Below are 22,024 nucleotides of genomic sequence, written 5' to 3'. Positions count from 1 at the left end.
CAGACAGACAGACAGACAGACAGACAGACAGACAGACAGACAGACAGACAGACAGACAGACAGACAGACAGACAGACAGACAGACAGACAGACAGACAGACAGACAGACAGACAGACAGACAGACAGACAGACAGACAGACAGACAGACAGACAGACAGACAGACAGACAGACAGACAGACAGACAGACAGACAGACAGACAGACAGACAGACAGACAGACAGACAGACAGACAGACAGACAGACAGACAGACAGACAGACAGACAGACAGACAGACAGACAGACAGACAGACAGACAGACAGACAGACAGACAGACAGACAGACAGACAGACAGACAGACAGACAGACAGACAGACAGACAGACAGACAGACAGACAGACAGACAGACAGACAGACAGACAGACAGACAGACAGACAGACAGACAGACAGACAGACAGACAGACAGACAGACAGACAGACAGACAGACAGACAGACAGACAGACAGACAGACAGACAGACAGACAGACAGACAGACAGACAGACAGACAGACAGACAGACAGACAGACAGACAGACAGACAGACAGACGGACGGACGGACGGACGGACGGACGGACGGACGGACGGACGGACGGACGGACGGACGGACGGACGGACGGACGGACGGACGGACGGACGGACGGACAGACAGACAGACTAAAATAAAAGAGTAAATAAGACAGCTGCTGAGAAATAGCTCCGAATAAATAATACCTAGTGCTGCTTTCTATGTCTTGTGGGCCGAAATTGTGCGACGTGACCATGTACAGTCCACAGCGTGAGCTGTCCTGCTTGTGCGTTCTGCGCGCAGGCGTTCACGTCTCGTTTTTCTGCTCTCGAAGATCAAAAGCGAAGCGGCGCAGCAGTAACAATAACACCGATACTAAATTTTAAAGTGTAATTGATGTAATAAACGTTCGACCTCAGCCCGTTTCTCCATTGCTTACCCGCTCGATGTTCCTAAACATGTGGCCACTTCCGGGAACATAGTACAAAGACGGGTTATAGGTGAACGCTCGAACACTGAAAAGAAAAGAAAAATGCCGTGTAGGAAAAAGCACCTTCTAGGCCAAGAGGGAAAGGGAGCTTGCTGAAAGTGATGCTTGCCTCACACGAAAGCTCCGATCATGAGCTTTGCAAAGTTTATTTTTCGTGCTTTATCTCCGTATTCGCAGTTTTTCTCTCTCATTCCTTAAAACTATCTTCCTGCTCCGTCTTTGTGCCTTTGTTTTTTTTTTTCAAATTCCCGTTTTTCGAGTCTAAACATATCCGCTACTTTTCTACTACATCTGGTCGCCAGCCGTGGCTATCGCTAAGTTTATCTATCCCTTTGTTTTCTCCTTGTTTCAACATCCTGTCTTACTTTTTCGAACTATCAGTCGCGTTCGTTTTATCGCGCATTCCCATCCCCGGAAGCGACCAGCTGTACCTGCGAGCGTACTTGTTGCACCTTCTATCCCTATTCACTCTATTCTCCCTCTTTCCATTCTCGGGTTATGTCCATTTTCCCCAACTTTCTCGTCTCATTTTCCGACCGTCTGCTTCCGTCTGACACCCCCCTCCTTTCCTCGTCTGCGCTAACGGTGTCAGCTCTCGCCCACGCCATCCTAAAGCCTCTTTCCCAATCTCCCCAGACACACACTCTCTCTATCCCAGTCTGATACTTTGTGGCTGCACGTTCCACTTGTTCCGTCTCCCTTTATCCCACTCGCTCCCCCTTTCGGCCCCGTCGCGCTCTCCTCCGTTGTCTTCTCCTACGCTTGCTGCTCTGTTTTCCTCACCCTGTCAATTCGCCCTTCGCTTCCCTTCCTTTTCATTTTAATCATCTTTCACTTCGCGCTTTGTCTTCAATATCTTTCCCTCGCTCCCTTTTTATAACACTTCCCTGCTCACTGCACGTGGGACCTTTTCTCTTCGTTGCAACCGCTCAGAGCTCGAGCGTACTTGTTGCCTCTGGGGCCATTTCTTCAACCCTCGCTCGGTTCCTCCTCCGAATTTTCACCCTGCCAACCTCTCTCCCACGTTCTATCATTTTCCCTTTCCATCTCTGCCGGCCCCGTTATTCCGCGCGCTTCCCTCATCGTCCCGTCGCGCCCTCTCCCTTCGATGCGCCCGGGCCTGCTTCACCGTGTGCATGCTTGTTGCAGCTCCTCTCCGCCCCCTCCCCCACCCCTTCCCACCCGCGCGAGTCCGATCGATGTCTCGGTTCAACCGGCGAGACACTGTCTGAGTGCGCGCACCATCCCCTCGAACCAGCTGGTTTTTCGTGCCACAGATCACATTTGCGTCCCTTGAAAACGTTGCCGCCAAAGAGTTCGGGAAAATCAGCGAGGGTAATCTCTCCCGACAACGTTAGGAACACACACTAAGTTTGAAACAAACATTTACGCGTAGCGGAGGCGAACGATCGAGCCAGCTAGCAGACCTCTTATGTTTTGACTCGCGCACGGGTATGAATTATGGTGTGGCTACGCGCGTTTGTCCAAGCAAGCTGTATCATTGCCGTTATCGCCCAAAAGGCTGAGAGAAAAGCCACGCAGTATACGTCTGACAGTCGTATCAGACGCCATTCCCTTTTGCCGCAGCAACAAACATCTTAAAGCACATCCAGAAGAACAAGCTTCATGTTTCACAATGACCAAAACGCGGCAGTGCAAAAATAGTGATCAGCGTTCAACCTCAAGAGATTCTGACCTCATGACGTCGACCTCGATATCAAATTGATCTGAACCTCACAAAGTGCGATGATCGAAGTGGGCGAATGCTAGAAATTGTTGCTAGAAATGCTAGGTGAATGAAGTCCACGATTTCAACCTCAACCTCATGCCTGAGTTTGAGGTTGAGTGAAGCAGAATGCTCGGTGAAGTCATATATTGAGGTCAACGTTTACAGCGGCTGCTTGGGTGCATATCTGATCCTCCTGAACGAATGATACTGCGGTGCTAAGCAAACTGCTGTGATGTAAATTTTGATATATTTAGAATGTTGGAAATGTTTAGGTGTAGCTTATAAATAATCAATAAGACACCATGACATAAGACGTTCAGCAGCCGAAACCTCCTACTTAAGACTTTTAGTTATGAAGCATTACATTTCATTCGTTGTATCATGGATATATGAGCCTCCTGCATCATATACATCAGAATACGTTTGCACAGCATCGTTTATGGGAAACACAAATTGCTACAGATACCTTCAATATACTGAGCGCCCGACCTCGGGCTCACTAAATGAGATTGAGCTTCACACGCGACATGAACCTCAATACTTAGTTTGCGATTGGGTCAGTGTGAGGTCACTGCAGCTGCTGAATCTTAAAGCGATGTTTTATAAAACCTCTCGACCACACAGAACAACTTTATGAGGCCATTAAGTTTGATCGGAAGCTGTGGTTGAGATCGAGTCTTTTGAGGTCGATCTCCTTCTGCCCTCCTTTGTGCCCAGGGTGGTAAAAAATATGCACGTAATGTGTTTGAATGCTGAGCAACGGTAGGGTAACTGGGCGATCACAAGGTTGGTTAGGATACGTAGGCTTGCTTTTGCATGCTGCGTAGCATATCCACATGGCAACCGCTAACAACAACAACAACAAAAAAGCTAGATTGCTTTTCAGTTCTGTAGCTCCGCAAAGCCTCTTCGAACTATATCACGCGTAGACTCTATCTTTCCTCCCCTGTACTGATTACAAAAATGGAAGAAACTTGGCGTACCCAATTCGATAAATAATATCTGCCCTGTCTTCCAAACTTAATTACGAGACGCAAAGCAACATCCAATCCCTGTTTATGTCTCTCTCGACCTTACAGTCACCCGCACAAGTATGCATGTGCTCACAAAGGACACATCCTATTGGATCGGCCCACCACTCAAGTCAGTAGAGAATTTTGTATTGTCCGTAAACGTATTGCCCTTTGCGAAATGCCGGGTTACTGGAGACTCAAACACGGCGAGCGGCCGGGTCGGTGGCGTCACCTGGTGACACAGAGTTTAACCAGATGGAAGAAGGAGCTGATGTTGCAGTAACTAACCGTATTCTGCTTAGTCGCTAGTGTAAAATGGGGACGGTGACTTAATAGTTAACATGCAGCCATACTTTTATAATCATTCGGCAAAAACACCCTCGAAGGAAGAAAACAAGTCTTGCGCAGTTGTATCAGACACCATTCCCTTTTGCAGCAGCAACAGACATCTTAAGGCACAAGCACCTCCAGATTGTCCAACCACAAAGCACAAGCGTTTTGTGGTTGGGCAAAGCGCCGCAAGATGTCACCACCAGTTTTTTTTTCTGTTGCACCTGACGTCTCCGGTAGCCCGGTACTCTCCATAAAATACCAGGCTTTGGAAAAACCCAAGAAAAGCCCGCGGAGAACCAAAATCTCGTTACTTTCTTTGTACACAGATGGCGACGCCCGTCTGCGCTCACTGCCCAATAGTCACGTTGGGCACGAATCATGGACTCTATTCCCGGAATGAGACACGTCAATTTAGGGTTAACCAATGCACGCTATTTAATTTCCAAGACACTTTCTAGTTCTGTGACATCGGCGTAATTTTGTCTCGTACACTTACATAAGCGTTCACGTCAGCTTTAGTGGGCGATGCGTAGCGGCATGACATCGCACTCTTCAGTAATTGCGTGCAATAGGTTACCACTTCAAGACTTCCCTGTGACGTTCGATTCCGTCATTATGCGAGGTCATCAAAAGGTCATCTGCAGGCCTCGTGCTAGCTCCCCTCTGACCTCTCCGGCTACTTTGAAAATATTGCTTTCTCTCCCAATAAACAAGAGCCTACAGTCCAATTATTCGCACTTTCTGAGCGCATGCGCCCTATACCGCCGATGAGGTTAGAAGTTAGAGGAAGAAATCAATGACCAATGTTACCGACGGGAACCATAGAAAAAGTCTTGCTCTTGTTTCTAATTCCACCATCAGCTTTGCAATGTCACCTCTGCGTCATGCCAGAACTGATAATTCCGGAAACAACGGCTCGTAAAGATGCTTGCTGCGACGTATAATCATCCAACCGTTAAGTTCCTTTGAAATTGTCGCTATAATGTTCCCTAAAGCCCGCTCGTTTCATCCACGCCATGTATCTCATTTGAGCGGTTTTGAACGTGCCGATACCACAGTTCCGGCAAAAAAATGAAATAAATGTCATTCCTGAAATGACGACCATGCTCTACAAATTCAGGAAAGCAATGAATTTCTTTTCTCTGACTATTGACATGTTAGCAATCTCGATGATTCTATGCATCATAGTGTCCTTCCTGTCGTCACTCATTGCTGCCTGTACGTTTGAACTGTGGTATCCACAAACACTTCGCAGAAATCAACTATGTAGATTGGCGAACACTCAGCGCCCTCTATACAGTGTTTCCTACTTGTCCCAGTCTCCACATTAGAAGCGCAAGTATTATACCTGCCGACTCTCCCGAATGTTTCGTAACGTTTACGAGTTTGGCCTGGTTCTACCTTATTGTGAACGCTGCGTCAAATTTTACGTAAAAGTTCTTTTCGCGATAAAGTGTTGGCCCTACGTCTCCGAAGATATTCTTTGAAATTTGATGGTGAAAGGACAACAGATGGATACTTGCTTCGAGCAAGTTGATTCGGATAAGTTACTATAGCACAAAGCAAGCAAAATCGGCAACAGGACACTGTCGCTGAAGTCACTGTTATCTCATTGATGTGCTGCTTGTTAGTCTCGCACTCCCAAATTTGTTGGTGCCTATGCACTGCGGCTAAAGATAAGTAATCTTCAATAAAATAATATTTTGTCCGGTGTTCTTGCTAAGCCTCCGTTTTCTGTAGCGCTTTTTCCATCATGAACGTTTATAAAGACATCCAACAGACAGGTATTCTAGAGTTATATATATATATATATATATATATATATATATATATATATATATATATGTAGAGAGAGGGAGAGAAGTTGGAATTTCAAAATTGTGCCAAGCAACATTTTGCGCCATCACTAGACAGATCTAATTTTAACGCTGCCAGCTACTACACATGCTTTCAAACATAGAATTTTTTATAAGAAGCATTTCACTTGCACCGCGCATTGTTTGCCATGGAACTGACGTTCGCACGCAGAAATTGGGCACGACTGGCATAATCTTATCGCACGGAACGCCACATCCTTCAAACTTTTTTCACAACCCTTTTTTTTCTCTGTAGATTGGAAAGAAGCAAAATGCAAGAAGGTATAAAAAAAGGAACAGTCTTCCTGAAGTGTAGCGGAATGAGTTGAAATGTACCTGGTACGAGAAAAAAAGGAGATAGGCAGACGATAAAATAAACCACAGAAATCAGAAGGACAGACGACTTCGCCCACGTACAGCTTCTGTTCCGGTGTTTACTTCTGTTTGTGTCCCGTTTTTCATCCCGACTGTAAATTGTGCTGCGGTTTTCGCTGACAACAGGTAGGGAGGCTTGGTGGCTTCAGAGACCGCGTGTTCTTAATGGAAACAGACCGGATAGAGTGAACTGTGTTGCTGTTTCGTGAACCTACGAGTGCGACGTCACAGAAAACAAGAAAGACAAGAATCTATTCACATTAACAGCACAACATTCCATGAAAACAGCGAAGACGACAAGCAATGAGCAGTAATGGTCCCGGTCAAAAAATTCGCGTTTATTTTCTTAATTTTTCTATTTGATGTTCGCTGCAGGCTTCCACTTCACCTCTACGGCTGGGAACGTGTATTGAGAAATACGGTTAATGTGAACATGACGTGGAAACTCTTCTCTCATACTCGGGTAACGGAGACAAATAAAACCGGTTTGCGCCATAGCTTGATCAACCCTGGAACGCGAAAGGACTCGTAATGCAGTAAGGAACTGGGAAACATTATATATTTATATACAAACCAGATTAACTTTTTCTCATTTCTTTCTTTCCCAGTTTCCCTCTCTCCCATATGTCATCTGCACTTACCTGCGCCACGGTTGATGAAACCATCATCATTTAATATAAAAGAATGGTGTGAGGGAATCACGTTAAATGTATATATCCCAAATGCGTGATGAACACGTCCTTTCTTGGTAATGTATACACGTAGGTCTGTTTACTACGAAACAGGTGGGACCAGACGGTTTTCTCTCATAACGGGAACGTCAGCACAATCCTCCGTTTATTGTAAACGCATGTGTTTATTACGAGGCAGACAGCAGTTCCCTTCTGTTGTATGTGTATAATATCGTCGGTTACTCGCAGTAACACACAATGCACTAGAAAGGGCGGCCCGCAGGCCTAACATTGGTTCGTCTGTTTACCAGAAACCAGACGGCAGAGCGGAACTTCTTCGCACATAGTCTTGCACCTTCATTCCCGTTTATAACGAACAAATATAAACACAAGAAAAAGATAAACCCAGAGCACCCAGGAAGACGAGCTTACGAGCTTGCTTTCCTTTCTTTCTCTTCTGCTCTGGTTTCGCCCAAGGAGAAAGCAAAGAGGGAAATTGAAAGAGCAAAACTAGATCGTCTGCTACTTTTGGCTTTTACTTCCGCTTCATCCCATGGATGCATTTGCTTTATTTCCCGCTAGCTTTCTCTGTAGCTCCGTGCCTCGATTGCCTTCTTTCTCTCTTTCTTTTCCCTCGCCTCAGTAACGCGTTCTGCTTGCTGGCGTAGCTATGGCTTGGCTGCGCTTCTTTGTGATTTAGTCGTACGGAGCTCTTGGCTGGTGCTGCTGTGAACCATCGTTGCAGCAGACGACAAAGAATAAGGAAAGGAAGCAAAAGGCGACAGAATGCAGGCAATGTATATACGAAACTTTCGTGAGACGGGAGAAACGAGTGTAAGAAGTATAAAAAAGAACGAGTGCATGTATGTGGAATTACAAGGGGAGAATCGGGAGATGAAGGTTTATTATATTCCTTGTTGTCTGTGTTCCCTTTTTTTCCGCTTCTATATAAGATCAAATAAGAAAGTAGGCAAAATGAATGCAAGACTGTGTATTAGGCGCTCAAGAACTTCTTTATTTTTTTGTTTCTACCTCAACATGGCGGACGGGGAAGAGGCGATCGAGGTGCTTGGCAGTGAAAACAACGCCTTGCGCAATAAGTATGCGCAGTGCTTTATTCTCGTCTGCTCGACGCCAGCGCCCCCAGCGCGTAGCGGCTGATCTCGAAAGTTTCCAATATGGCGTCGTCATATTTACCGCAAAAAAAAAGGAAAGGGACGAAAAGAAAAACGCTTCGGAGTTGCACATGCATGGGCAATTGCGCTTTCGTAAGAAACTATGTTTTGCGCAGAGCTGCGCATAAACAATAATTATATGAAATGGTTGTAACTGACGCCAGCACAATCAAAGCGTCCAGGCATTGTATAAATTCAAACGCAAACACTTACAGAACTGCTCCAATGCGCTGTACCATTTACCCTTTCACCTGCTTTTGTAACAGTGGTTTAATTCAGGCTCCAGCTCGTACACCTGGCACTTCACTGTGCCTAGAAACAGGCTACACCGTATGAGAATACACATCGCAATTACATATAATTTGTGGTTTGTGCTTCAATTTATACTGATGGTGATATAGTAGACAGCTGAAATGCAAAGAGGCTAGGGTTAACTAGAGCACGTTCTTTCGTTTCTGGTTTCGCCAGTACATAATTATCAGCGTATGATAGCGGTTTGTGCGCTTTTTCGCTATATTTGGCGAAAAAGCGCTATATTATATTCGATATTTGGTGCGAAATCGTGTTCTCACGTTATTATTTGCAAAAGGTATTAGAATCAGAGTGTCGAGCCAAACCCGAATGCGAACCAAAAACCGTACCCGAACCGCAATTTTGGTCGGAAGTGAGCGCAAGATTGACCTGATTTTTTTTTTGTACGCCTTTGAATCCGAACCTAACCTGGACAAAAAAAGAAAGATAGTAACGGTTACCGGTTAGGTACACGAAACGATTCGAACATATTCGTCGACGACGGGTGCTCGATAGTTTGCACGATTGTTCGAATAAGTATACCTTAATTGGCGCACCCTACTAGTTTACTATTTACGTGTCACCGGTTGCGTTTTGTGCGAGAATGGGGATGTACGATGGGCGTGGGCTGGTAACTACCGCCATCTAGGCAGAGGCGCTTGCACTTCTGAAGTTGGCCATGCCAATTGTGTTCCGCCGCCGAAAAATAGTGTCGGGGGCTCCGCGGAATCAAAATGATGCGCCAAATTCAGTGCGCTAGGCCAACTTGTTACTAAACCTAGATAAAGTAAATGAGCACGGAGAGCGCAAAAAACTATTTCCTCAAGGAGGGACATCAATGAGCTAAACTACGGGGCTTATTGTAACTATAACTCTGCGATCTCTAATCAATGCGTCACCCTCTCAATGAGTCGTAATCGCGGCTTTAAATGACACTCGAAATCCGCTTTTGCTACGTGCCATGGTACAACTCACGTTTGGCGCTTAGCCAACCAGAGGACAACGCTCTTGAGTTGTAGAAATTATTCGTGTGGCACAATGTGCCTGCTTTTACCTACGACGGTGGTGGTGGTGATAAACTTTATTGAAAGGGGGAAGGGTAAAGGGAGACGTGGCTGAGGGATTGGGCTCAAGTAAGGCCCTGGGCCTGCTTGGCCTTCTCCGCCCAGTCCACCAGTTCAAGCTGTCGCTCGACAAATTCACTCGCGAGTAGACTCACTCAGTCTCAGACTCGGAGCGACCTGTGAGTCTGCATTTGAGGTAGCGCGGCTGAGTAAAATTTAGGTGAGTCTGAGCGCGAGTTGAGTCCGACTGAGTAGAAGGTTGTTGAATCTGAGTGACGTCCGGCTGATAAGAATTTCGATCAGTCTGAGTCCGAGCGAGGGCGGTTTAGTAGAATTTTGGTGAGACGGAGACCGAGCGAGCGCTAGGCTTATATATATATATATATATTTGTGAGTGAGTCCTGTTTGCTTTGTCTATCTAAAACAAGAAACGTCGCTAAAGTCACCGCGGCGCATGACAACGCGACGTAGATCACCGCGCACGTGGCACCAGAGCCTAAAAATTGAAAATATCAAGCACCGGAATACGCAGCCGTGGTTCGCGTTGTGCGGGTCCACGCGGCACATGCAAGACTTTTAAGGACATTAGAGAGTTTTAAGTTAGGGGACGCAAGCGGCTTGCGTACGCAAGAACTAGGGGCCACGGTACTGCGCATGCGCATACACCAACGTATGCGTCTGCGCATGCGCAGACGCCTACGTGCGAGTTTGCGCATGCGCAGTACCGTCGCCCCTAGCTCTTGCGTACGCAAGCCACTTGCGTCCCCTAATATAATACTCTTTGTTGTTTGGCATGTGGCAGAGCCATCGTCACACCCGACCCTAGTCACACGCTCTCCGGGATATTCTGTCGCGTACGCTCCGCGGCTAGAAATTATACCGCTTGCGTATCACGTGGTGAGGGCCTATTTCCCATGAGCCGTTCCTTTTTAATGCGAAGCACTCTTTGCGAACTTCAGGCGCTTTGAGTGTATTTATCTATATATATAGCCTCGCACGCCGTGATGCCGTCGTGGTAGTTTTTTTCAACTGGGCATATATCAACATAGGCGTGGAGGCATGACGTTCATACGTCCATACGTAACATGAACGACATGTCATGACACCACTGACATCAAATATTTGCCATGGCATGTATGTCACGCCATAAGTGGTATGAATGACATGATGCCGTCGTGATCGTTTCTTTAACTTAATTACAACTAGATATAAATAGCATGCATGCATTATTTGACATGGATTACATGGGTTAGTCCGAGCGAGCCCAGCTGAGTAAAATTTTGGTGAGTGCGAGTGAGCATGGCTGAGTAGAATTCTTATGAGAAGTCCGAGTGAGCTTGGCTGAGTAAAATTTTGATGAGCGAGTCCGAGTGAGCCGGCTGAGTAATATTTGGGTGAGTTTGAGTTGAGCCCGACTGAGTAGAATTTTGATGAGGGAGTCCGAGTGAGCCCGGCTGAGTATAATTTTGGTGAATGCGAGTCCGAATGAGCCCTAAGCAAGAAAATTGTGACTGAATGTAAGTGGCATTTATTTTGCTGACCTATGCTTTTGACTTCTTTGTCCACCCTTATCCAGTGCAAAGCTTAGTGCAACGTGTAGATGCGCAAGAACGATTCAAGTATGGTTCAGATTCAAGTATTGTTCAGCACAAGCCATCCTTTTTCATTGTTCAGGAGCATCAATGTCCACAGCTAGTCCCCCAAAAAAAAAGCAGCGAACTGAACGAAAAGTCGAATGCTGGCTTCTTTCTTCGCTACAGACTAGAAGGATGAAGTTGTAATTCATTAATGCAATGTGAATTCTCGCTATCTTCCACACCATACATCATTGCCCACTACCAGTCTTGTAGTAAATACATAACCAAAAGAAAAATTAACTGACTCTGCTGTTGTCAAAGTAACGACTGTTCAAGCCACGCAGACCTTACGCTGATGCAAGGATTCTTACTGATTACGTTTGTTCTTAATATGTACTTGAAGATGTGCCTGTATCTGTGTAGATAATTCGCAAATTTCTGCCTCGTCTTTATGAAACTTGAGCATATCGCCATGCGGCAGGATAAAATTTACTGCTGTTACGATCGGCCTGCAGGAGTACCGGCCTGCAAAATTTTTCCGGCCCGCTGCGACGACTCGCTTTGTAAAGACAACAATGCGCCTCCTCAACAGCCCAACGGTGCCGGCATGTCTAGCCACGTTCGGAGGGCCGCGTATTAATAGTCGATTCGCTGTCGATTCGCTGTCGATTCGCTGTCGCCTTCACGGTTTGCTTGGAGCAAGAGAACTCCTGGAAAAGGATGTTTTGCGGTGCTTTCTCACGGGCCCCAGAAGTCGTCACAGTCAACAGACAGACGCGGCGGCTACTGACTGCAGGGTCAGCCGGGGGATCAAGAGGCGCCTTCTTCGGTCAAGACCCCTGTCTACGAGAACCATCCCCCTCTGTGTGTTCATTGAAACCGAAATGCGGAAGTGGGTGTGTGAACACTCCCCCACAAAGGCGGGTCGACTACGATGACTTTGGACGCTTCCATTGGTCGAAGGTTGAACGGCAGTTTTCCCTCACCTAGGGATCTAGGGAGGACAGAGTGTTTTTAAGGAGCCGTTGTCGGCTGTTCGGTGTGCATTCTCTTTAAGTCATGCTATACTGATGAAATGTCACGTTCTCCACTCTTCCTGTACATATTGTAAATAAATCCCATATTCCTCATTCTCGATGAGAACAAGTCCCTCCCTTCAACAACGTCCTTAGCGTGGATTAGTCGCACGACGGCAAGGGCCAGCTACCACTTATTTCATGGCCGACCCCAACTCTTACACTGCACCGAACCGGTCAGCGAACCGGTTCGCCAACCATTATAAGTTTTCATTTCTCCGAACCTAAACAGAACGGGACCAAAAAGAAAGCGCATTAAACCTGAACCAAAACCGAACTGTTATCTTTTTTTCGGTTCGGCACCCTGTTTATAATACGTAATTTCCTGTCCACGTTTTATTTCACTATGACTGTGCACTTTGTATGAGCTCTCAACAAATGCCACGTGAGCAGGACGATGAAGTCGTCTTGAGAGTTTAGGCATCCTTTGCGAATCTGAAGAACGAACCTTGGAGAAAAGTGCTATTCTCAAATACTATTTACAACGTGAAAGCCGACATAGGACATTCGAACAAATAATTTATATAATCGAATAACAGCCGTAAGAGAGTGGTCTAGAATATGACCCATCATGTTTTTTGACAGAGCACAAACGTTCTGTACGACTATGTTTTCCCTGGAGCAGTAAGATATTACCATGGCCTTATGATTGCAGTACTATAGGCCGTAAGGCTGCACCTGGTTCGGCAGCCATAAGTTACACAAACTTGGAGGCACTGTCCAGGAGCAACATTTCACAGGCTTCCAGGTGCCTTCAATATACCTTATGGCTTCAGAGCTGGGCTACAGGACGATGGTTCCAAGTCTATGGCTTCAGAACTATGCTTCATAACTGCCAATTGAAGACTACCTTGTAGTGGCTGCATAATTAGGCTCCATAATTATGGTTCGAATTATAGGTAACCTATGATTGCAGAGCTACTAACTAGGTTCCATAAGTAGGGTTTGAAGACTAAAGGGGTTAATGCTATATGACTAGACTCCAAGACTCATTCCAACATATGGTGCCTTATGACTGCTGAGCTAGGTAGGCTCTATCAGCATAGTTGCTTAATAGCTGCAGAAGTAGTCTCAAGGGCTATGGTTCCCAAGGCCATGTACCCACTGGCTACAGAATTAGGCTCCATAGCTATGTACTAAAGGCTATGGTAATAATGACGACAGAAATTTGCTCCAGGGCTATGGCTCGAAGATTAGGTGCCCAATGGATGCAAGAGTTGGCGCCATAGGTATGGCATTAAAGATTACCTGCATAATGAGTGTAGGACTAAAATGCAAGGCTACGCGACGCCAACCAGTCATCTAATGGCTGCAGAACAAAGCTCCAGGACCAAGGCTCCAAGACTAGGTGCTTTATGGCTGTAAGATAGGCTCTATAACTATGACACTAAGACTTGCTTAATATGGCCGCAGAACTACTCTCTAATGAATTGGTTCAAACACGATGACTTATGCTGCACATGCAAATGTTAATTTTCTGCCACAACTCGTAGCGCTTTCTTTCATACCTGGGACTATCGCTGAATGCTGGAAGATTTAGTTACTAGCATTGTCGTGTTAGACGAGACACAAATCGCGAATTGCACAAGGCGTCACCTGGTTTTTCTCCGGGAAGGATTTTACAAGGCGTCTTTCGTAAAAAGCGAATTTGATTACTTGAGTAATAGAATAAATGGTGTACTCGCGTGATAGATGATCTTGAGGGTGCATAAAGCCTACAACTCTGAACTGCAGACAGTCAAGGAGTTAATTTAGTAATTTAGGGTGCGGAACCGGCGACACGGCATCGACCCTTATACATTTGTTATTGCTTTCGCAGACTGCGCCTCATAGACGTTTTGTGTGACGCTGCGCTTCGGCATCAGCGTATGTACACTGTAAAATAATTTACACCCCAAAAAGTCAAAAAGGGTGTAAATGTGTCCATAACTCACACCCTTAGGGTGCTATCTATGTAACGGACACCCTAATGCTGTCAGTTATAGACACACTTACACCCTTTTTCACTTTTTAGGGTGTAAATTATTTTACAGTGTAGGCGGCGAAGCCCTACTGGAAGCGCTTTACGCGGAGCGCTTAAACGTGTCACTTAATTCCCAGAAGGATGTACTCTAACGTCTCAGTATTTTTCTATAATATCACCTAAATCGTTTCGAGGTCCCTTTAACAACGTTTTGCCTTCAGAATGACAGAGCATCCATAGTTTTGATATCACACTGACTTTTTCAGGGGCTTCATTTTGTTGACAATTTCAGCTGCTTCGGGAACTTCTCTGAATAAACGCTCGGAGCAAGTATACCCCGCTAGTAGAGTTGACTTGTGCTTCGACAAAAGTGCGACACGGATACTACTACAATTTCTTTCTCGTATGTTTCTTTTTGACCTGGCACCGCCACATCTTCCGGCACCATTAAAACTTTTTTTCGCCGACTGAACCTATTTTACGCGACATTCGTAAAATCGTAAAAAGCACTCTCAAATAAGTAAACTTCACAACAAACTCGAGGAAGCGAGCTGGTGGAGCGGGTTTGGGAGCCCCTGACAATGAGCGGTCGGGCCAACAACAGGCAGAGACAGGCGCTCTCCAGCGGAGCTCTCGATGAGAAACGGCGTGCCATCGGCGAAACGGCTTCTTTGGACGAGGAAAAATACCGCCCGTCCGAGATCGCGGTTGGAAGCGCAGAGGAGGAGGAGGAGGCGAAGCAGGAAGTGGAGGAAGCGCGCCTCGCCTGGAGCGACCGTGCGCCTCCATTCCGCGGCATTGTGTGCAAAAAAAAATTAAATTATGGGGTTTTACGTGCCAAAACCACTTCCTGATTATGAGGCTCGCCGTAGTGGAGGACTCCGGAAATTTCGACCACCTGGGGTTCTTTAACGTGCACCTAAATCTAAGTACACGGGTGTTTTCGCATTTCGCCCCCATCGAAATGCGGCCGCCGTGGCCGGGATTCGATCCCGCGACCTCGTGCTCAGCAGCCTAACACCATAGCCACTGAGCAACCACGGCGGGTCGCGGCATTGTGTGCACGAGGAGGTGGAAGAAGATGCCACGATCAGCATCCAACTGATGTTCGTACGCTTAGGCGTGTGCGAGTATTCGAAAATGTTCCAGTGATGAATGCAACAGTGTCGTATTTTCGATTCGGTCTGGCATCGAGCAGTCACTACTCGAAAATACGAATGTACAGTCAACCGCAAAAGTTTACGGGACGCAAGATCTGCCAAGAAGCTGTATTCTCGCGAAGCGTGGTCACACAACCTCGAATTAAACGTTCCAGCATGTAGTAGCCTTCGCCACCTACACAGTGATTCATTAAATACGAAGTGCCATGCCTTGACAGTGCATGAATTCACATGTGAAGGGCAAACCGCATCCCGTAAACTTTTGCTGTTGACTGTACCTTTTTCGAATAGATTTCGGATGTTAAACATGAAGTGCTTTCCGCTCCCGTTGTCGGTGACCTTCCAGTGACCTTCAGCCAGAAGCTGAAGGCTCTATCCGGGCACTCAAACAAGGATATCCGAACCAGCCAAATCATTTGTAACAAATCGGTCTCTGGCCTCCAATCCTTTGCGCAGGACCGCATTACGTACGCTAGTTATTGCCCAAACAAGCTACAAAAAAATATTGGTTCCGAGTTCTTCCTTATGCTTGTTCACAATAAAACTCAATCTGTAACCTCTAGTACGCTGAAGTTTTATTTGTCATTTCCAATAGGGCGACGTTCAAAAGGGCTCCATACACTTCGCTGTCATATATTTTTTTTTGACGCCCTGAGCGCTGAACGCCGCGGTCCGTGAGTTCCGCGGCGCGGGTTCTGCGTCGCCTCGACAGATGGCGCCACGCTGTGTGGCGCCTCCTTCAGTCGTTTCTAGCTGCCGCGGTGGCTTAGCGGTCAAGCACGAGGTCGCAGGCTCAAATCCCGGCCGCGGCGGCCGCATTTCGATAGAGGCGAAATGCAAAAACGCCCGTGTCCCGTGCATTTGGGGTACGTTAAATATCCCCTGGTGGTCCAAATTCATCCGGAGTCCCCCACCCCTCCTACGGTGTGCCTCGTAATCAAATCGTGGTTTTTGCACGTAAAACCTCAGAATTCAATTCATTCTTCTAGCTAGGCAGTGCGCTGTGTCTCCCTGGCGTCTTTATATCTGCCTATCGTGCGGCCTTGAGCCGGTTTTATTCTAACTGGGCAGCGTCCATATGAACCAGTGCACTGTATGGCGTGGTGCGGTGTGGTGTGGTGTGGTGTGATGTGGTGCGGTGTGGTGGGGTGGATTGTGCCGTTGCGAACGTGCAATACACCCCTTTTAAGATTGTGGCTTGCATCATCTCCAACAAATTAGTTTTAGCCGTGGCCGTTTCCGTGGAGCCGTGGATCCCCTTTCGCATTCTTTGTCTTAATTTACGTACCAGGATTACCAACTCTCCCTTGGGGCTGGGCTTCACATTCGCGCAGATCAGCTGCGCGGGAAAGTAGAGCGCAAGTCAGCACTCGCCGCAGCTATAGCTCTCTTTCGTTATATACCAACTTCTCAGCTACTGGAAGTTAAACAGCGCGAAAAGACAAAGACAGTAAAGACGCGCACAGAATGGACAGGCGCTGATCCAATGTGTACGGTGTGCTTACCGTCCTCCGTCTTATTTGCGCGGTTTAACTTGTCGATGATGATGATGCTTCCATAGTGAGCCACACTACGCTCCCTTCTACTTATCCACTTCCCCACATATGCCTACAGCCATCGTTTAAATTCATTATTTTCTCTCGCCACCAACTTGCCCAAAGAGGTTACGACTGCGTTCTCCCTTTCCGAAAAGTAGTTTTTGCACGTTGTTGCAGGACTACCGCAAGACAACAATTGCACGTCGCTACGTGCCATTGTGTTGCACCTCGGCAGACATATAGCTCCGCTCATGCAGCGCTTTGTTTCCATATGTCTGACGCACGCTACACTGGCGCCATCTCGTAGCCATTGTCGCCGCAGAGCCCATCTTACGCGATACTGCGCTTTTCTCCTCACCCTTTCTCCCTACTCTCCCCTTCCGCTTTCCTCTTTTCACACTGCGCTCTCTTCGCTATCACTGTCTTTCGTCACCCGCTGCGCCCCGCTTTCGCTCTTTCGTCCTTCGCTGTGCTCGTTCGCTCGCTCGCTCGCTCGCTCGCTCGGTTACGATAGACGCCAAGGCACGCTGACGCTCAAGGCAGGAAAGGGCGCCTAAAGGCTGCGCTCTAAAGGGAAATACAATGAAATCCGATGTATCCCGCTGACGTACCAGCGCTGGGTTATGGTGCGAAATTAGAAAAAAAAGAAAAAACATTGAACGGTACTTTCCATTTCTCTTTTCTAGTTACGACTAGCCCAACGCGATATTAACGAAAACAGAGGTCTGTAAGACTACTTCCATAATCTCATATTTGACTTTCGGGGTCCCGTATGTTCATATGGAATTATTTGGTACGGGTGCCGAATACTTTTCGTGTCATTGTACTTATCCTCAGGCCTTTACTGTGTTAGAGACATGTCCATGTAATATAGGACAAATAAAGAAACACAGCTGCAAATAAGTGGCAATTAGTTACAATTATTTTACCCTCAGCTCTGTACAGCACCGCAGCAATAATTATTAAGCCTGTGCGTAAGCGTACTGCACTTTACGGAATACCGAAGAACGTACCGCTGACGTGGGTTGCAGCAGTAGAGCTGGGAGCGGCATATTGATGCATTCATGATGAGAGAGTTTTAGCTGTCCATATACGCATTGCCCTTTACGTAATATCGGGTTACCGGAGGCTTGGGTGACAGTAACGACACTGATAACGACACCTTGTTACTCCTTGTAGAACTATACAACGCGTCAAAGGAAATTTAAAAAAAAACTATGAATTTATATGCTCGCTAGTACGGCGTTGTCGCCACTTTAGACCAATAGCTAAATATAACATGGTTTGTTTAACTCTGCACCACAAGATGGTGCCACCAACCCGGCCGCTCTCGTTTTCGTCTCCGGTATTCTGGGAAGAGCATTATATGCATATCCAAGCCAGCTAAAACTATATTGTGATTGCGGTCGATATAGCTTTATTTTAATGCGTTGCATATTGCAATCACTCAGTTCAGCCCTTGGACGCGGCCGGGCAGCCACCATTGAGGGTATGAGCCATTGTTCATTGCTGCGCGTCTCATATGTGGGTCTATTCTCTTTTAAGTTTGCTATGCTTGTTATTAAGTTGCTTCTATTTCTATGCGTTGCATATTGCAATCACTCAGTTCAGCCCTTGGGCGCGGCCGGGCAGCCACCATTGACCTTTAGCGCAAACACGTGACGTGACGTCACGACAGCCGGAGGAAAAGTTGGGCCCCAACTCGCGCAATATGCAACGCATTCTTGGCTTAACCAAGCTAAGCCTGGCCATTTTTCTCCAGAAGCTATGTATAGCACATGGCCCGTTACTGGCGAAACTATAGTTTCGTGCGCCCTGGTTGAATTCCGTGTCACCAGGCGACACTGCCTGCACTGCCACTATAAAGTTAAAACAAAGTTTTGCGATATTTGAAAGGGCAGTATCACTACTTTTTGAAACCAGACCAGGGTGTCCAAGAACGAAATGTTGCAGAAAATTTACCGGTTGCGACAATAATTGCGTAGCGTGTGGAGATGGCGCGGAAGGCATATCTTGTTATCATGTCGCAATATTCATACACAGATAAAGAACTTCAACGGGCAAAAGATGGGGAGGTCAGGCTGGGTGATGTGACTCTAGCCTGCTACTCCACGCTGAGAAAGTGGTTCGGGGGAACGACTGAAATAAGGTAGGAAGATACAGGTGGTATGGCGAAGGTGAATATTACGTCTTCATTAACCTGCATACAAAGGTCATTGACGACGTAGTAACCCTACCGATTGCATGTAATTGAATTTTGTTGAATCTGTGGTTGAGAATAGTAAACTGCGACTGCATTATTTGGGACACAATAGTAGGGAGCGTAAATAATAGATCTTAATTAAGACAGTAACTTTATTTCGTGATCAATGATTTGCTAACACGAACCGTTGGTCCTAATGGTCCGTAATCAGCGCAGAGGAAAGGTAAAAGTAACGAACTGACGACACCTGCCACTATACCATTTAAAAGAAACTGTTCATAATATTCATCCATCAATCCTATGAGGACCCCATCTGCAGTATTCCGGAAAACATACTATTCATGACAGAAAGTTCTAGCTTGTCCGTAAACTTATTACCGTTTACGGATTACACGGCTACCAGAGCCATGACGGCGGGCAAAGCAGGCAGCGACATCTCGTGATGCTTTGTCTGACTACAATGCGCCTAACTGTTTTTACGTCGGTTGAGTAATCTCTTCCAAGGAAAGCCACAGAGACTGTTCGCCAACGATGTCTCTACCAACGGTCTACATCAGCAGTCAAGTAGATTCTGGCACGTCACTTCAGTATTAATTAGGTCTCGGTGATCTCATGGTTAAGCTCTGAATCACAAGGTGCCGCTGCCCGCGCCGTTGGCACCGTGCAGTTCTCCGGTAGCCCGGTATTCAGCAAACACTAAAGCTTTAGTCTGTCCGGTATTCCGGTCTACGCAATGGCGTTTGTAGGTTACCAAGGTTACCTGAGGCGTAACCGTGAGCGGCCGGGTCTGCGGCACCATCTGGCGGCGCAGAGCTCAACCAGACAAACACAGCGTTGTTATTGCAGTAACCAAGTGCATTCTGCTTCGGCTGCCGGGTGTAAATTTTCGGTAGCGGCGTAATCGCGAACACGTTGCCTCTTTTTTTTTAACGTTTTATTTTTCGACGCAACACTCGTGGAACGTGAAAACGTGTCTATAATTAAGGCGTTGTGGTTAAACGAAGCGTCACACGATGTCACTACCAGTGTCGGAAACCCGAATTTGCGCAAACGCCATTGCGCGTATACCGGAATACCGGACACGCTATAAAACTAGAGACCTTTAGCGTGTCCGGTATCCGGACAAGCGCGGGTGGTTTTCCGGTTTAGCGGGGGCGTCAAGGTGAGCGGCCCGATCGGTGGCGCCAGCTGGTGGCGCAAAGCTCAACCACACAAACACAGAGCTAATTACTGTATTCTGCTTAGCTGCTGGCGTAAATTTTCGACAGTGGCGTAATCGTGTTCACAATTACGCCACTGCCAAAAATTTGCACGAGTGGCGAAGCAGGATATGGTGAGTTACTGCAGTTTTAGCTATGCGTTTGTCTGGTTGAGCTCTACAACACCAGGCGGCTTCACCGCTCACGTTTACGCCCCGACCATCCGGTAATCCGCCCAAACCGCTCCCGTTTACCGGAATAGCGTACAAGCTAAAAGTCTCTATTGCGCGTACCGGAATACCGGACACGCTATAAAACTCTCTGCGCTCTCTAACGCGAGGCTGTTCTTTTTTTCAACTTGTAGCACTTTCAAGAATACTGTAGCGCACAGTCATTTATCGCTGGGCTAGACCACCGAAGCACGGATATCGAAAGTCTATAATAGCGTCTTACAGAGAAACTATAGTCTGTGTAGCGCGGAAACTGGAGCAGCGTCCTTATATTAGCGCCGCCGCGCCTCTTCCGCGACGTCCGTCAGGGAACCGCTCGTGTCCTCGGCCTCGGCTTCACGGCAATCGGCGGCAGCCCGGCAAGCGGCCAAGTGTGCCGGGGCCGGCCCGGCCGAGACCAGTTCTTCGTTTGCTTTTTTTTTTTTTTCGACGTCCGCTGCTACCCGCTTTCCGCCACCAGCAGGAGAAAGAGAGCGAGGGGGTTGTAGCGGTTAGGGGAGAGAAGGAAAAGGCCGAAACGTGGTACCACGACGCTACGCCGCGTCTGGAGCGGCAGTCGTTGTTTGAGGAACCGTTTCTCGGAACGCATTTGAATGGGCCGCGCTACATGACCGTAAAACTTTTTCTCCGTTTATCGTTGTAGCTGGCAGGGGAGGGGTCGAGGAGGCTACGGAAAGGTACCCGAGGCAATGGGGGCGCCAGCGAATGGGAGAACTCGAAACAGAAGATGGACAGTTCGATTCAGCTTTCTGGCGATTTCTAGTTTCTTCTTTCATCATCATCATCATCAGCCTGGTTACGCCCACTGCAGGGCAAAGGCCTCTTTATTTTTTCTTTCTTCTTTATTTCTTGTTTCTTTTTGTCTACTTTCGTACACAATTTTTTCCGGCAGACTTCAGTAAACTGATCTCACGCTGCAAAGGGCTTCGACTACATCGTCATCAGCAGCAGCAACAGCGTTATTATATATACACAAGAAAACTGTGCTCTCGGTTCGCAAATTTGAACCCGAGATTTCCGTTTCTAATCGCTTCCCCTAAGCCCCTCCCACCAACTGCGAGCGCCATTTCGGCATGGCTTGTGTGACGTCGATACGTGCGGGACTGCAGTGCCGTGTCGTCTGCTCCGAAGCATTCCGAAACCACGTGAGCGCCGTGCAGAATCCATATACGCCGAGACTCACATATGCGCTCAAGTTTTGTCAGCTTGCTAAGCTGCACGTACGGTTTAACATGCAGCGCATAATTCAAGCTCAAAAATTTGGCGTCATGGCCCCTTAAATGAAACAAGAAAGAGGAACGCTAAATCATTTGTATACTAATAATGTGTTCTTTCAAAACTCAAGTCGCGTTAAAATCGCGGCAAGCTGTTCACTATTACAACAAAGAACCTCCCCCCCCCTCCCCCTCCCCCCACACACACACACACTTCTGTATCCGCCAATGATTCGCGGGTGTTTTTCGTCGTCTGTGACTGCACAACCGAAACCACGTGACGGTGTACAAGGGTGTACATCAAACTACACTCTTAAACAAATGTACACCCTTTGAGGTG

Source organism: Dermacentor albipictus, chromosome 7, assembly GCF_038994185.2.
Source record: "Dermacentor albipictus isolate Rhodes 1998 colony chromosome 7, USDA_Dalb.pri_finalv2, whole genome shotgun sequence".
Lineage (NCBI taxonomy): Eukaryota > Metazoa > Arthropoda > Arachnida > Ixodida > Ixodidae > Dermacentor > Dermacentor albipictus.
The sequence above is the reverse complement of the archived record's forward strand: the minus strand, read 5'-3'. Positions refer to the sequence as shown.